The sequence below is a fragment of the Lates calcarifer genome, linkage group LG17 (assembly GCF_001640805.2).
Source record: "Lates calcarifer isolate ASB-BC8 linkage group LG17, TLL_Latcal_v3, whole genome shotgun sequence".
NCBI classification, from domain to species: domain Eukaryota; kingdom Metazoa; phylum Chordata; class Actinopteri; family Centropomidae; genus Lates; species Lates calcarifer.
Window position 1 is genome coordinate 3699578 of NC_066849.1, and position 14291 is coordinate 3713868.

General features: G+C 37.8%; 1 protein-coding gene across 1 annotated transcript in view; it reads left to right on the forward strand.

Moving 5' to 3' along the window:
* Positions 1-14291, forward strand: part of LOC108878890 (uncharacterized) — a 64468-nt gene that overhangs the window by 9781 nt on the left and 40396 nt on the right. The gene's annotated exons all lie outside the window — the stretch shown is intronic.

Consider the following 14291-nt stretch of genomic DNA (forward strand, 5'->3'; position numbering starts at 1 on the left):
TAAACAGTGGCTGCATCTCACAAAGCAGATTTAAACAGAGCAGATCCATAATACTAATGAGCAATCAGGTCTTTGTTTTGCTCTGTGATTTAGCTGATTTGCCAGCAGTTGTGTTGCTTATGAGCTGTAAGCTGTCTTTTATTCCTTATTATTGCAGCAGAACACTTGCTGTGGAAAAGGAGGGAGAAACATTACAATATTTGGCAAAGGATACATGCCATGTAATGACAAAATCTGTATTCATTTCATGAGCAGAAATTAATCACGCTTTCCTGTGTTACATTCCTAATGCAAATTTTCCGTCAACACATTGTGTCTTGTGTTTGTGAGTTTATTCGTATGAAATGGTGGAGCTGATGTGTCATCACAGATGGGGTTGCATGCTGGATAAGGTGGCCACATTACTAACCATCTCAGATTAGGAAGTATGCTGTTGATGTGTTGTATGTATTCATGCTTGCACTGTGGGTCAAAGCATCACAGGCTGTCTACTGAGTGTTTTATTCATTGTTTGTGCTACAGCGGCGGGCTGAAAATGTGATCTTTGCTGTCTGTTTTTATGTATGGGAGGGATCCACTCTGTGGAAGAAAATGTCACAGTAACTCTGACATCGACCTTTCAGGATTTTAAGATATTTTAAACATGAAGTCATGCACAGACACAGATTCACACACTGATGAAGGTTCAATGAAACATTTAATCTGTGTAAGGTCTCCACTGGTTGTTTTTATTCATCTAGGAATTTGTGTTTATCTGGTCCAGAGTGTGATATTGTTTTATTTTATAGTAGACAGCATGTCTCTGTTACATACAGCTGGAGATTGTTATGCAGGGTGATGATGATGATGATGATGATGTTTTTAGGGTCCAAGTGTTAAAGTCAAACTTAACGTTTAATTTTTTTCAGTTTTTATGTAAGGAAATATTAACTATAATGAATGTGTCAGAATTATGCATATCCTCTCTCATTTTTCTGAAGTGGATAAAACCTTTTCTTGACATATTTGTAGAAAAGGCATTTAAGATTCAAGCCTCAGGGTAGGTGTTTCCCTTGGCAGTGGCTGACTGACATTTTGAGACATGCTCTCATGGTGTGCAGTGACAGGAGAACGTCATAATCATGTATCCTATGACAGTTAATACAAACTAACATACTGTTGATTATCAGCTGTTAGTGATTTAAGATGCCTGCCCCTTTACATCATTCAGTACTGGGAGGAATCATCATGCTGCTTTGTATTCCACTGAGAAAATGGAAGCTACTTAGTTAGACTTATTAGCTTGCTACCTTCAACTTCCCACCTATTTAACCTAGCTCTGACTAGTCAGCCTAGCTAGGCTAGTAAGGTTCCTCTTGAAAAGTGCACACTAGTCAGTCTAGCTCTCTAAAATTAGTCCTATTACCTTTAGTTCATATTATTTCAACACCTGCTCCACCACTGGCAGCTCCCACACACTGAGTGTATTCATCCTGCATTACATAAAGGAAAGGGTTTAGCTCATTTTAGTTATCTCTCTTCGTGTGGTGACAGAAGACAAAAGACTGCCAAAATTCACAAAGTATTCCACTTGAAAACTGGAAGCTAGGGAGTGACTAACTAGCTTCCATTTGTCAAGGGAAAAACTAGGTACAGTAGCTTGCTAACTTGCCAATGTTAGCACTGATTCATGGCATGCATTCAGTTTTGTATTCACTACGTGTTATATCTAGCTAGTGTTAGCAGTCTCTTCCTCAAGGTTTGAGGTGTGGTGATGGTTAATGACCAGACTGACAAAACTCACAGGAATGTAACATGGAGGACACAGACTAATGTTCTGAGTTCTTTTTGAATGCTGTGATTGTTGAAAAATACAAAGAACTTAAATTTCTCCTATTTGGTAATTACAGCTTTGATCCATGAGAAAAAACAAACTCTGTGGATATGCTTTAATTTTGTTTTCTTTGCAAAATGAATTTCAATATCAGCTTAGCATTGAGCCCAAAATGTCCTGCATGTTTATACTCAATCACATACTCACTAAGATAACCTTGAATGATGCTGTGCTATAGTTTACTGATTTACTGTACAAAAATTGGTCTCCATGATATACCAAGAGAGACTGTGGAAACACTACCAGAAGCTGTCAAGTTAACCCGCAGACTCTCCCCTGACTATAATAATGTAAGTCAGTGTTGTTTAAGTGGAAGCCATTTTCATTTTTTTCTGTTTCCCTGCCAGTATTTGGCTGCAGGCAAACACATTTTTAGGTGTTACAACCATCTCTGCTCCTTTTTTTTACCTATAAGGGGACATTTCTTGCACTTTTGCAGCATCTCCAACTGACTGTTGCACTTGTCTTTGTCTATTATACCAGTGGCATCATCATCAATTATTAATGGCACACAGTAAATGTCTGAGAGACATCCCACTGTGAGACCAAACAGTCATGAACAGGGGTTAGTGGCAGGACTGGTGATTGCTGCAAGTGGCAGCTGTGCCATTTAGAGAGTGATTGTTGGGAAGCTTCTACTGTATATTAATATGAACTCTGCTACAGTAAGTTAATGCGTCAGTATAATAACATTTTAATGTCTGCAGTGGCACAGCCATTTAATATTTGTCCGCAGAGAGATGTATATGTAGATCAGCAATGACTGTAATGATGATAGTGATAATCATTTGGTCCTGCGCTGCTATCACTCTGTAATGCATTACTGCAATCACCCTTGGTTAACATTAAAAGGCTTTAGCCATTAAGACTTTGAGCAGGCAGTGCTCATCATACGGTCTCCAGTTCAATGTGCCAGCCATTTCATTTTCTACCTTTTTTTGTTGTTGTTGTTGATGATGATGCTTCTTTTTCTTCCATGTTGTTTTCCCTTTTTTGCAATGGGGTCTCAAATGTGGGCCATTTGTATGAGTTATGCTAATTTGTTGGGGCAATGAATGCATTAATTTCATTAGCACATGGCCTCAAAGCAGTAATTACCAGAGTAGGTGTGTCACAAGCAATCATGTTAAAATTTGCCAGTTAATTATTAAGATTTTGTTCTGAGGGACCTGGATTTGACATGAGTCGCCGAGGGAAAAAAAGAGAGAGAGAGGAGAAAGTTAATGCATTCCAGTGGCCGAGGCTAGGTGCTTGTTGTTGAACACAGTGGGGGTGGCTGTGGCATTGTGGGCCTACTGGCACAATTTTTGCATGTTGACAGCTCACATTCTGGACTAATTACCACAAATAGCAAAGGGCTAGCTGGTGCTTGGTCAATCCAGGAGGGTGTAATTATAAAGAAAAGGAGGTCCAGAGCTGCCTAATGGCCTCTGCTCCCTTTGATTGGAGTCCGATGGAGAAGATGTTGGTGGGGAGTTGTGAAGGAGGAAGAGATTCACAGCTCCCTTCCTTGGCCCTGATTAGCCCTTGTCCGGCACAGAGCTGGGGTTAGGAGGACAGACTATGTGTCTAATGATGCACACTTAACAAAAAATAGTGATTTTGGTACCAGAAGGGGTTTCTCACCTGATAACTGTAGGAGTCATATTGGTGTTTCTTTTCAAAAGAAATGGGTTGCTTTATATTTCCTGTTGCTGTTGTGCTACTTCACATCCACAGTAGCTGTCTGGTAATAAATTTTCATTTTCATTTTATGAACTTTGATTGTGATGATTATGACAGCACATATATTGTCAGTGATTTCAATCCATTGTATGGCAAAAGGAGAGCATTCTAGGGAAAGAGGAAATAATTTAAACTCAAACTGCATCTACAAACAAGCATGCAGAGCATGTCAGCCATGTAAATTAACTTTATATGTGTGATGACTTTTCTGGCAGTTTCTGTAATTTTCCATTAAGATGTATTATAGCTAGATGTAGAATAGTGTTTGATTTTACAGACTGTTCTGATATAGTGACTTATGTCTTGGCTTTAAATAAATTAACAGTATTTCAAAGAGATTTTAACTAAAATAATCTGGCTTTTGAGGACGGTGGACAGTTCAAATCATTTTAAAAAAGGAAGTCAGTCCAGACCGAAACAACACAGTAACCTGAAAGCTTGGTTTCTACTCTACGCTCATGCAATTTAAAATCTCCTGATGCAATTTCTGAACCTTCCCCGCCCCAGTGTCTCTCAAGTGTCTCCTTAAAGGTGCTAGCATTTATACTCACATCCCCCTCTTTGAAAAAAAAAAAGTTAATCATCACTTGATTTTATATGGAAAGCAGATTATCCGTTGATTTTGATGAATGCAGCAGCTGCCAGACTCTTCATTTGACTAAAAGCAGGACATTCTGCCGAGGCCTCTCGTATGTCACTAAGCCTCTGTCAGGACAGTGCTGTGACAGGAGATGACACATGAAAGGAATTCCTCCTCATGGCTTTCCCAGGACAATAGAACATGGCCTTGAGGTAGTACGTGTGTGTGTGTGTGTGTGTGTGTGTGTGTGTGTGTTCACATGCACATAGACGTTAGTACTTCAGTTTGACAATGGACACACAATGGCAGAAAGTTGTTTTCTCTGCATATCTCTTCAAATATATTTTTTAAGTATTTTATTTCTTAGAATGTTGGTTAGAAACCATTCTACATTCTAACCATGGGGAGCCATTGTTAACTGTTTTTCTTTCATTGGTCCAGTTGATGGCAACTGACCAGAGTGTCAAAATTCACAGGACCAAGTAGTCCTATCATGGATTTCAGTGCCCCTGGTCTGAGTCTGACTATGGACCTCGACCCTCATTTCCTGTCATAAAAGTATAAAATGATTTTCCCCGCTCCTGAAACAAATAAGAAAAACCCAACACAGGTGGTGATTTCATGACATGACTTTGAAATGGATGCTGTTTTTCCTTGCTACAATAGTTGTGGAAAATATAGCATCTGTATTTGGTGCAAATTCCAAACAAAACAAAATTTTGCCTGATATTTCTATCTGGTTTAGACTGAGGAGTCACAGGGTCAGTGGACAAAAAACAAAAGTGTAGCATCTGGTTTGGATGGATAAGGTGGACGAGAGAGATTTAATTTGCATCATAGCAGGATCAGTCTGTAGCCATTATTCCCAGCAAAAACTTGGACTCTTGGTAATTTTACCCTTTTTATTTAACCTCCATGCCCTCTTTTCCTTTCCTGCCATCAGTCCCCAAGCACAGTTCATTTGAGTTCCTGTTCAGGAGGGTCCTGAGGCTGATTCAATTAAGTTCTCCTTTAATTGGCTTTCAGGCATCCAAACTGAAACTGATGGAGAATTAATAACAGCTCCAGTTGGTTTCCACACTGTTTGCAACCTAGGAAACATCCCAAAAAATGGAGGCAAACTCTGTCCCATTTTCCATGTGTCTGTTTTGGTAGTTCAATAATACAGCTGTGAGGAAAACGTGGTCACAGTTACTGTGTGGTCCCAGCTCTTGGTATGTAATTCATCTCTTTGTCAACACCCTTAGACGTTTGGTGCAAACTTTGTACCCACAAAAACACAACAGAGGCCAAAGACAGCTCTGCATAAGGACAGTATATCTTACTATTCCTGCTTTTGCTAAAAGATCCATATGGTTTTAAGATGTTTACTGTTCTGCACATCCATCAAATCTATCAATTAGTGATGAAAGATTAAAACAGTCTATGCATTCCTGTTACAGAACGTTCTCTCTTATTTATTCTGCATTGTAGCACATGTTGTACAAAGCAAACATGAGCCTAAAAGGAGCTTTTTTTTTCCAGATAAGTAGCTCTCTGTGAGTATGGCTCACTCTTTGTCCAGAGAAAGAGAAATCATTTGCAGATGCATTACTATTTAGGTAGCTTACAAAAGATGAGTTGTGAAATGACAGGAAATGATGGCTGCTAAAATTAAGGTTTGAAGTTCACATATCATTAACAGCCATGAAATCAACTTTTCCTCTGACTATACTTTCCCCCAGAGACTGCCTTTGTCTTCAAACAGCGCCAAAGCAATCATTATGCTCAGACATAATGCACCATAATGACAGTAATTTCAGTATCAAATTTTCAAATGTTAGGCCTTAATTCATTGTGGTTAAGTAGCTTAGTTGTAATTCACATTTTCTACCCTTCTTAGCAGAGTGCTCCAGGAATGAGACGTCTAAAGAAGGACAAGAGAGCACAGCATGCAGGAGCTTTTGAAAGCCTGTGTTCATTTAACTTAACTTAATTTACTGTCTCAAATACATGAGGTCTGCGTAACATTTAGGGTTTATAAGCAACAAAACAAAAGAAAAATCATCCTGTCTTTTTTTCATAGTGGTATTGAATTTATTTATTAAATTTCTTAAAATATTTTTTATCCCAATTTCTTATATATAGTAGGTCAACACATGGCAAGAGGCAGCTCTATAAATCTGTAATTTCCATCCCATTATATCAGCATCAAAATAGACATGCGGTTTTGACCTCTTTAAAGTTGGCAGGTTACAAGCACATGAAAATGAACCCTAGTTTTCAGCTGGAAAAAGGATGATCTGTGCCAATATGTGTTTAAAATCTTAAATCTTAATCATCATCAAAGAATGATGATATCAAGGCAAAAATATTTGTTGAACATTGTGCCTTTTGTTCATCTTAAGACACATTAAAATTAAAATATGGCTTTCTGGTTCAGTTCACCTCTGCGTTGTCACATTGTATGGATATAATCTGCAATGGTTTTGATAACTGATCATTAACTGAAATAATTTTTTAAGCAAAACTAGCAGAACATCATATGTTCCAGCTCTCAAATGCAACCACTTCATTTCTTTTTTAGACTTCTACAATAGTAAACTGAATGGTTTGGGGTTTTGAAATGTTAGTCAGACAAAACAACACATTTGAAAATGTCTCCTTGGACTCAAGAAAATTTAAATTTTTATTATTTGCTGACATTTGATGTACCAAGCAATCCATTTATTAATTGAGGACACAAACAGTAGATTACTGAATAAAAAACAAATCATTAGTTGCAGGCAGTATTTAGGAAAAGTAACTCAAACAGAAGTAAACATTGTATTTGTTAGGGACTGTTTTCAACTGTGGATGAATACACATTTGGTGTAAATAGTATTATCAGCAGCAGGATGATACATGTGGGATTGAGTTAAAATACAATGCCCATGTTAGTAGTAATGATGGAATACCATAAGTTAGCCCGTGGAACAGTGTGGCTCACTGATATGTTTTTAATTGTTCTTGGTCAACAATGGATCTGTATGGCACAGAAGAATGGAATTCATTCATTGTTAGTTTTGATCATAGGAAAATGGAGAATGTTACCAGCCTCATCCTTTAATATGAAGTTCTGTGGGTTTTTATAATGTTTAGTACACAGCATGAATTTGCAGTGACACAGTTTGTAATGACTGACCAGCCAGCAGGTCAGTTGGGCTTAAAAAGATTACCTTTTTTTGATTTCCTATAAACCGAATCTTCCCCAACTAAATAACTTTATTACTACAGTGATTGATAACACAACTGTTTCTGTTTTCTTTTCTTTTTACAGTTGGACATTATGAGACAATAGGGTGGTGGCCTCATTATAATGATTTGTTGCCATTAAAAAACTGCATGTAACACCTCCTCAGTTTGAAAGCCTATATGATGTCAGACATAATTACACTAACCAGTTGTCTTAGCAACTAAAGCGATTAAAACAGAACAGAAACTGCAGTGAATGACTGCTATTTCAGTTTCATGTTTTTGCTGCCTTTGACCACCGCTAACCTTTCACATATGTAGCTGTTCATTAATCAACATTTTCCTCAGAGCTCAAGCTTGCTAGTGAGGATCAGTATTTTCATTATAAGGGCCCCCACAGCCATTATGCACAGAATCTTTTGGTTCCAAACTGAGCTGTAAATTTTGAGAGAATCTGACACCCCTGCCCGAGGGTTACAGCAGAATGCTAACGAGGCCACAGCGACATTTCCATCACCATACAGTCAGTCGCACCATACATCAGCTCTGTGCTGAACATCTCCCAGCCACGCATGAAGTCAGTGACAATTTCAGATGTAACACTTTATTAGTATCCCTCCCATCTCCGCCGTGTAATGAATGAGGCCATTTAAACAGGATTTACGATATCTTTAAAACTTGATTGCTTAGAATTTGAGAATTATTCATAAGACTAAGGCATCATTTGTCATACAACGAATGCTGTTTTGGTGGGAACAAATGGTTTTGTTGTAGTTTTTCAAATGAACTCCTTTTCATCCACTCTTCAAATAAGCCATTTGTATGCATATATGTCCATGCAAAGGCTGTAATTAAAGGGAATGTGGCTCGGGTGACAACTCACAATCAAGTTTCCCTCATAATGCATTGTTCTCCTACTGAGCTGAAGTAACAAATATGGATGCAAATGATTAAGAATGCATACACGTATTATATTACACTGCAACTTTTGCTGAAACAAAGAGTACACTGTTCATATACAGACATGACTGTGGCTCTGAGGTGTTAAGTGATATATAATACATGTCAGATTGTAGTTTGCTTAAAAGGTGACCTCTGTTTTTTCTTATTGAACAATACACTGAAGGAATTATATTATCTCCCCTTGAGTTACATCTCCTTACTTCCACCATGAGAGAGGAAGAGGCACCCTTGCCTTGTTACAAAGATTATTGTGCTCACTTCCTGAGGCAGTGTGACCATGCTTTGTGTGCGATGCCCAGATCATCTCTCAATTACACAAGGATCCTGAGGCAGAGGGTGGGGACCCAAGTGAAGGGCCAGTTATGTACACACACACTCACACACACACACGCGCTGCCATAGCTTGGAGGCATGGCTTACTATAGCCACAGCCAAGAATGAGGCCTCTCAGGATTGATTTACACACAAATAAAACCAGTCTTATCTTGGCCCACATGTGAACGAGAACTGATTACACGGTCTACATTTCAATGCTTAGATTAAATGGAGTCAATTTCCTATGGCCTATTTAAACTAATTTCAACATGCATACACATTGCAATCAAATCTGATATTACTTCATTGAGACCTCAAATAAGTTTACTTAAATAAGTTAACTGTTTTGAAACGATATGTTTTTTGTTTTTTTTAACATTTTACATTAGCATTGATAGGCAATATTATACCTGTCAAGCTGCAAGCCAAAATGAAATGTGTTTGATGAGTTTTTGGTGTCTAATATCATGTCCGCAATGGAAATGTTTTTAGACATGATTCAGTGCCTTCCTTATGCACTAATTACCTTTATTCCAGAAAGTGCATAATATTTTGCCACTTTCCCTCCTGTCATTATTATCACATCATCATTCGGAACACACACACTTAAAGTGTTAACAGGTTGTAGGTATTTAATGTAGCATTAACTGCAGTCTTTTGCTTATGTGACAGAATAGTTTGATCAAGTACAATAATTAACCATGGTTTAGACCAAAACCTACAGCAAACCTGGTTGGTCTACACAAAATGTAAACAAACAAACAAACAAAATAGACCAGACTAACTGTCAAAACAACAAAGAGATTCACTTCACTAGTAATCAAAGGAAACCAGCAAATACTTATGTTTTTAAAAGACTAGAACGAGGTTATTACAATGATTATTAAAATATTTGCTACATTGATTCATCAACTAAATCATTGACTTAATAAAAATCTTATGGCTGGAATAAGATGATTTTGCACAGTGTAACTTCTGCTCATTTGCTGTAGCCATAAGTGACATAACGTTTGTACAAGTAGAGAATACTCATCCATGTCAGTTTCACTGCAATATTTACCTACCAACTTGGTAGCTAACATTAGCCACCATAAGCTACTGGTCATACCAGACCGAGTAAGGCCATAGCGAGAAACCCCTTGAGTGTACACTTGAGAACAGTGTGTTCTTCTTTTAAATGTTACAAAGTCTGACTTTAAGGGACTGACAGAAACAGAGTTTAACAACCACCTTTAAACTCAACTCTCAACACCACTTGGATAAAGCTCATAACAACATGACAAAAAAGATTTGTTAGTGACTCATGAACCATCACTGATAAATTTTTTGGTGTATTGCACAACTCTAGATGGCAACGTCACAATACCACTGAAATAAAATTGTGGCTTCAAATAGCCTGTGGTCTTGTTTGCTTAAAAAAGCTGACTTTGTGTATCTCTTCAATTGATTTTTCAGTATATTTTGAAGGCCAGTCATTGGTTGTACTCTGTACAGCTCACCCACTGATCATCACAAGGTCAGTCTGATTGTTAGAAAATTAATGAAACAACCTTCAGAGATGGAAGCTAGGTACATTGCTTATTAGCTATCTTAATAATTGGGTTCAATTAATTTAGTTGGAAATCAGAGAGGTTGACTCTACTCTTTTTTTAAATTATTTTTATTATTTTATTTTATCCCATTAAAAACTATTTTATGTTTAAAATAAAACCCTTGTACATTTAATTAACTGAATTGTAAGGAGTTATTCCAAAACAAAAACTCTGTATTATCCATTAAGTCACTTCAAACTAAGTGTGTGTGTGTGTGTGTGTGTGTGTGTGTGTGTGTGTGTTTGTGTTTGTAGGGGACGTATGGACGCTCGCACATGCGTGGGTGTGTTTTGAAAATCCCACACAGCCATATTGCAATGCCTCAGCAAAGCTCTTGATTAGTTGTGGTTTTATGTTTGGATGGTCCATTTAATTAGGTTATGTACGAGATAAAGGCCAGCTAAAAGTAATCACAAGGATTATTTACTCTTGTTAATTGAGGTTCCATCTTAACACCACAACTAAAGGTTAATGTTCTCTTGGTATATTATTTACTGTCCACACTCCAGAGGCTGGCTCACACCACACACAGTGGAGGAGGGTAAGGAGACTCCACAGGTAACAGGGGAAATGGAAAATGATTTGTAGCGTAATATTGACAGTTGTTGAACTTTGGGTATTTAACAGCCCTTCTCTAAGCCTTCTGAAATACTGTACAACCTTCATTTTAATAATCTTACTTTGGCTCAGGTGTGATGCTCAAGTTTCCTGGAGCTTTAGGTGGGTGCAGCCTACCACTACTCCTGATCTCTCCTTTAACTAACTGCAGATAATTCTTCATGCACATGTAAATCATAGAGCGAGCTTTAAAGTGAATTGAAAGGTAGATTTGAAGTGACATTGTGTGATTAATTCTGCTGCTCTCTAAATGACCCTTAGTTCTGTCTTCATAGGAAAGCTGTTCTAATAGTCTTTCAATAGTGATTAAAATTACAAAAATGTGAACCTGTAGGTTAATAAAAATGGTAATTTAACTAGTATCTGATTTAATTGACTCTGAAGAAGTACTTAAACGTGTTTGCACTCTGGAAAATCTACATGGCTCAGCGGCAAAGAAATTGGAATATCCAGCTGTCAAGATAATAAATTTGACTATTTCATCACTATAATCTTCATACAGTCTCCCTTTGTGCTGGTCTCAACTGCTCACAGCTAATGTAATAAATCACCTCCATGTTTGGAATTGTTTCATGTGTTTTAGAGTAATATACTGAACAGAACCCAAAGTCTGGTGATCCACCCATGCTCTTAACCTTTGCAGATTTAAGACTTGGAAAGTTTAGCTCAACCTTCCACCTACATCAAACTTCTACCATGTTACCATGAGGACATTTGGTCGATGAGTGCATGGTGGGTTGCAGTATACAGCTAAATAACATTTCTGTAGTCAGATTTGATGCTTCATGCTTTAACTCCCTTTCTTTAGCATTCAAAGCAGTATATAAAGAATCAGTAAATGGTTATTATGACACAGTAGAATGTTGTGAGTAGTTATTAAGACATTTCTGAAGTGCAACTGAAAGCTACTGTTGGTACCTGCTAATGTCACATCATATCTGTATTTAGATTTACACTAGAAAGCTTGTACAGGAGTTAAAAATGGTCACATCTGCTTAATTTCTGTATTAAATTGTTCTTACCTTACATACAGATAAGTTTAGCCTACAACAAGATATAGATATATGAGATTACATAATATTATAATCCATACATGTATGCATCCCCTATACCGCTTATCCTTTTTAGGGTTGCAGTAGGGCTAGAGCCTATCGCAGCTGACACTGGGCGACAGGCAGGATACACCCTGGACAGATCACCATTCATATAGAGTCAAACAATCCATTCGCACTCACATTCACATCTATGGGCAATTTATAGTCACCAGTTAACCTAACCTGCATGACTTTGGACTGTGGGAGGAAGCCAGAGAGAACCAATGTTGGGTACAGTACATTTTGTTGTATCAATGTCTAACATACACTCATCCACTCTCTAAATAAATATTTAAAATGTTCTTATATCTATTTACAATTAAGTATGTTGTAGTGTGTTACCGTTGATGATTTTTTAATATGTTGCTTATAAATGCTAAATAAGTAAGAATAATAAATGAATGCAAATAGACATAAAATGGTACCAACATAGTTTGGTATCACATGCCTGTGATTGCAGATCCCTACAAGGCTCACAAACAAGATAATTCATTCAGGAGTATAATTTCTCTTTTTTTTTCATTTCTTATTTATATGATGCCAAAAATATGCTCCCAGGGCTATCATTTTTCTGAGGCTGTTTGCAAAACCAGAGCGGTAAGAGGATTTATCTTCTTGACCCATCACACAAAGACAATGAGCTGCAGAATAGTGGTGTCCAACTGGGAGGACTGAGGGTGGGCACACCCACCCATCCTCAGGCCTCCTTCTAAAGACAGAATCATGTTACAGGTGGAGAGACCCATTACTCTTGTCTGTATCAACTCTCACTGCCTTTCTAAAAAGCCAGTGCATGTGTGTCGGTTGCACGGATTACTGTATGTCAGTGTTATATCTCTGGCTTGTTTTGACCAGCCGGGGCTTCAGGTTTCCGACAGCACACCGCATTAGATATCCGCAGTGGCAGTGGCAGGACAAAGCAGCTTGTCCCTCTCTCGCCAGTAAATACCTACACAGTATCAACCTTTGCATGGAGACTTTAGTAATAAAATGGTGTTGCAGAACTCTTCACTTTTTAGGAGCCGTTTGCCCTGGGGCTAGGACTAATGGTTTACTCACTCCCCGACAAGCCCTCGGGCTCCAGGTAGTCTCACATTGTCAAGCTGCTCTCATTAACTCCTATAACTCCTGGAGAGATAAGCGTCAGACAGTCACACACTGGAGGCCTTACAAGTGGAAGTGCAATAGACTGACAAACACATTTACAGGCCAAAGCGCACTGTCTAATTATAGTTTTTTTGTTAGTTTTTTATTTGGACACAACTTTTTACATATTCAAACAGATATTTTGTATTTTTGTGTATGCTCTAAATGTGTGTTTTATATTGGCAGTGATGGGAGATGTTTTAAAAAATGTCCCTTCCTTAAGCACCATAATATTAGAAATATTATATTATTTGCTAATTATTATTGATGTGTTGTAGTTGGTGTATGTAAGGTTGATACAAGTGTAACTAGTAACAGTCATGGTAGAGAGGGGGTGACAGGGTATTCAGGTTATGTAAATCCCAACAATTCTGCTCTTTTTTTGGTGGGTCAGAGGCCTGAAGATGAGAGAGACAGCTCAGCACCAATGTTTTATCTACAGTGGTACAGTAGACAGAGTAGCAGGTACTGTGGCATCAAGTTATGTATTTTTTTTTTTTTTTTTTAATCAGTTGTCATCAGCCTTATCCACCTCAGACAGCCACACATATATGATAGCCATAAAAAAAGCCTGGTGTATGTTGCCAAATTTGGCCACATACATAGAAGTTTACTTAAAGACTAAAAGGTATTAGCGACTAATAAAAGTGACAACTTCGTGGACAGACTGATCTTTTCTTTCAACTTACCCACTCTAAGACACCAAAGTTCTGAATATGTAAGTTTGACCTGTAAATGTTCTGGGTACTCTCACAGTCACCTGTTCCACCGTTTCTCCTTTAATCTTGATTAAATATGGCAGTCTCTCTGTTTGACAGTGTTTGAGCTGCTGGACCGCCGCACAGAGAAATATGCACCCAGGCCTATAGGGCTGTAGAGTAAATTATCGACTGCTAATCCAACATGTTTTCATAGTACACGGTCTCAAGATAGAGGCAGTCACTTTGTTAATCTACTCATCTATTTATAAAGCTTACATCTTACTAACATTGAAATCTTCTGTTCTGATAACTGAAACTGGTGAAAGTAGACAAAACTGTCCAATCTGTATATTCAAATTTCAATAATCATGAGGGCTGGTTTTAGATCCATGCTAGCAACTGCAGAACCAATACCATATATAATATTCTGCCACATTTTCCTTGTCTCTCCTCATCTTTTGAAATTTCTCT